The sequence below is a fragment of the Miscanthus floridulus genome, chromosome 2 (assembly GCF_019320115.1).
Source record: "Miscanthus floridulus cultivar M001 chromosome 2, ASM1932011v1, whole genome shotgun sequence".
Lineage (NCBI taxonomy): Eukaryota > Viridiplantae > Streptophyta > Magnoliopsida > Poales > Poaceae > Miscanthus > Miscanthus floridulus.
Genome location: NC_089581.1, coordinates 40,347,690 through 40,351,771, shown reverse-complemented (window position 1 = coordinate 40,351,771; position 4,082 = coordinate 40,347,690). Strand labels below are relative to the sequence as shown.

The 4,082-nt window shown below is 45.3% G+C and overlaps 1 pseudogene; it reads left to right on the top strand.

Moving 5' to 3' along the window:
* The first annotated feature begins 345 nt into the window (after positions 1–345).
* Positions 346–1,449, top strand: LOC136536394 (putative E3 ubiquitin-protein ligase SINA-like 6; annotated as a pseudogene).
* The last annotated feature ends 2,633 nt before the right edge of the window (positions 1,450–4,082 follow it).

Sequence of the window (4,082 nt, the reverse complement as noted above, 5' to 3'; positions counted from 1 at the left end):
ATCTTGGGGAATCATTCTCTGTTGTCTTTGTTCGTGACCGCTGGAACAATATGCCAAAAGCTAAATTTCTGCATTGCCCTAGCTTCACCAAAAAGCTGTTTCAGTTTGTCTGGAGCTAAGGAGCCCAGGAGGGGTAGAAACAAATCTTACTGGTTTTACTAGCAAAGGGATAAGATATTCCAGGAAAAACATGCTTCACGCCTTGTTGCTGAATCAATCATTTATGTGTGGCTTCACCGTTGTTACTCAGGCTGACCTTCAGGCTACAGGAGTGTACTAAGAAGGGATGAAACAACTACCCTTTGTTGTGCTTGTGAGATTAAGGAAGCTAGTGTTTTGCAGGAGATGAAGCCAAAAGGGGAAACTAAGTTGGAGGGAGTGAGAATGACAATGGGTGTCTTGGACTGCCCCATCTGCTATGAGCCCCTCGTGCCTTCGATTTACCAGGTAGGCAGGTATATGAATAGCAATATAGCATCGAGTTAATCTCTGAAGAAAACCAGATAGGCAAATCTTTATATCGTTTTCCTCCAACAGTATGTTTCATGAATTGATCTACCAAAAACAGATAACAAGTTACAGAAAGTATACATACTATCATGTTTTTCTTTTAATTATAAATTTCCATTTGTGTCTGTCAAAGATATTCTCTCACAAGGACTTGTTTATCGATTCCAATTCGACAGTGTGGTGTGGGCCACTTGGTCTGCAATTCATGCTGCATCAGGCTCAACAAATGTCCCCTGTGACCAAGGACCGCCTTCAAGCGCTGCTTTGGCATGCATGGAGCGCGTTGTTCAATCCATCGAGGTTCCTTGTCGCTTCGCCAAGAACGGATGCACCAAAAAGATCGTCTACTCCAACAAGAAATGGCACGAGAATTTGTGTCGGCACGGGCCATGCTTCTGCCCAGAGCCCGGCTGCAGCTTCACCGAGCCAGCGGCGGCACTATAGGACCATTTCACCGGCTGCCACAAGTGGCCGTCCACGGCGTTCGAGTACTACGTGCAGTTCGACCTCCGTCTCCAGCCGGGCCCGCACGTGCTTCGTGCCTAGGACGGCACCGTCTTCGTCATGAACGTGGTGGCAGCGGAACCCCTCGGGCACACCATCTCCCTCGTCTGTGTCCGGCCGGCCACGGGCTCCTCGCCGTTCGGGTGCTCTTTGGTGTTCTCGTGCTTCACAGGCCACCACCAGATCTCGACGCTGGACCCTGTGAGGTGCTCGACGCTGGCTGATGGTCTGCCAAAGGACGGCTTCTGCATCGTGCCCAAGGCATCTGGAGGCGTCCATGATGTCGTGCTCAAGACCACCATAGATGAAGCGCGGAGGTATGATATCAAGCAGGGGGACGAGGACGATGAAGACTAGAGCTACGACGAGGAAGATGAAGAAGAAGAATATGATTATGACGATTTTAAGCTCTTAGGATCACTAGGAGTAGACTAAAGGGTGATAAACTTACATTTGGGATAAAACAACCTAGAACATGAACTAGGACGAGGAACAGAGGGAGGGAGAGAAAGGTGCAGAGGTAGTAGACCATCGGTGGGTTTGACGGAGGTGGAAGCCATGGCGGTGTCGGTGACGCTGAGTGCCGGCGAACGGGAGGCAGTTGCGTCCGGTGGCGGTGTGGACGTCGAACGTGGCGCAGAAGCGGCGGTGAAGACGGTGGCGGCGCTTCCCATCGCTGTCAGTGCCTCCTCTAGATCGGTTTAGGGCTTGTAGGTGGGGATTGTGGCAGCGGCAGTGAACCTCGTACCGAGTGCCCTGGCCCCCACCTCCTTTTATATGGTGTTGTGCGACGGGGGCCACCAACCATGGCTCAGTTGGACGCCCTCGATTAGGGCGTGGATCAAGGCCCTGACTCGGTCCAACGGGCGCCCTCGATTAGGGCACGGATCAAGGCCCCGACTCGGTCGTTGGACCGAGTCGGGAGGAGATCAACCTAACATTCTCACCTTATCTCATGTTTCAACTTGAACTTAAAATACTTTATCTTTTTTCATTCCATCACAGATTAGTGCATAGAGCGTGCCTCGTCACAACTGTCAGTACCATTGGATTAACAACTACAATACACCTCCCTGTTTTGAAACAGATTCTCAACTAGGCCCTTATTGTCTAGGGATCTTAGGCTTTCTCGTATACCCATGCCGGCTAAGTGTTCTCTAAACACATTGGGCAGTAAGCCTTTTGTAAGTGAATCCGTAAGCATTTTCTTTGTACTTATATGCTCGAGACTAATTGAATGATCCTAGACTTTGTCTTTCACAACATAAAACTTTATGTCAATGTGTTTGGCAGCACCACTTGACTTATTGTTGTGAGCATAACATATTGCTGGCTCATTGTCGTAGTACAACTTGAGTGGCTTATGAATGTCATCGACCACTTTCAACTTGGGCATAAATTTCTTTAGCCAGTTCACCTGCCCCGTGGCCTCATAACATGCTATAAACTCAGCATACATCATGGACGATACAGTGACGGTTTGCTTGGAGCTTTTCCATGATATAACTCCCCCTGCGAGAGTAAATACACAATCTGATGGGGATTTTCTATCATCTACATCTCCCACAAAATCTGAATCTGAGTACCCCTCTATATATAGGGAATCAGATCTTCTGTACGTTAGCATGAGGCCTTTTGTGCCTTGCAAATAACACAAAGCTTTCTTTACCATTCTCTAGTGTTCTATTATTGGATTACTCTGATATCTGCCAAATATCCCGATAACAAAAGCTAAGTCAGGACGTGTATATACTTGAGCATACTGTAAAGTTCCTACAACTGAAGCATATGGAACCGCTTTCATTCGATCGATCTCATATTGGTTCCTAGGACATGGAAATTCCCCAAAACTATCGCCTTTGACTATGGGTGCAGGTGAAGGCTTACACGCATGCATACTGTATTTCTTTAGAACCTTTTCTAAGTATGCCTTTTGCGATAATCCTAAAACCCTCTTTCTTCTATCTCGGTGAATCTCTATTTCTAAAACGAATGAAGCTTCACCGGGATCTTTCATATCAAAATTTGAGGACAAGAACTTCTTCGTCTCCAGTAGTAGATTAACATGACTACTAGGAAAATGAATTTTCCATTCTTGAACTTTGTATAAATACAATTGTCCTCTACATTCTCTTTAAACCCAAACTTCCTTATTGTTCCATCAAACTTTAAATACCACTGTCTAGGCTTATTTTAATCCGTAAATGGATTTCTTGAGGCGGCATCCCATATGTTCTTTTCCTTTTACGACAAAACCTTTTGGTTGTGCCATGTAGACATTCTCATCTAAATCCCCGTTAAGTAAAGCCGTCTTTACATCCATTTGATGTAATTCTAAATCGTAATGCGCCACTAACACAATTATGATTCTAAAAGAATCCTTGCATGGGACTGGAGAAAATATCTCATTATAATCTATTTATTCTCTTTGCGTAAAACCTTTCGCCACAAGTCACGCTTTAAATCTTTCCACATTCCATTTGGAGTCATATTTAGTTTTGTAGACCCATTTATAGGCTACTGTCTTGGCTCATTTAGGAATTCTTTCTAAGTCCCAAACACCATTGGTGCTCATTGATCTCATTTCATCTTGCATGGCTTCAAGCCACTTTAATGAGTGAGCGCTTCTCATGGCTTCTTCAAATGAGATGGGATCACCCTCCATTTAAAATTCTTCACATTCATAGACTTCATAGTCATCAGAATGACTAGTTTTCTGGCTTTTTGAGACCTTCTAGGGGCCTCATTAGTTGGCGCTTGTTCCATATGGGGCTGTTGTTGCTTTTCCTCATGTGCAACTATGGGTTCTATAGGATCCTGAAGGATAGGTTCCTCATGTTTATTTATTGTTACCACAGGAGAACTAACAACAGGTGCTGTCACTACAGTGTCCTATACTATTGGTGCAGTAGCAACAGGTAGCGAGAAAAATGGCTTCTGAACCATTGGAGTGGGCATGTAAACCCGCTTCTCCTCAAGGTTAATTTCTTGTACTACCATGCTCCCCCTGACCATATCATCCTCCAAGAACATAGCGTGTCTTGTTTCTATAAACTTCGTATGTCTGT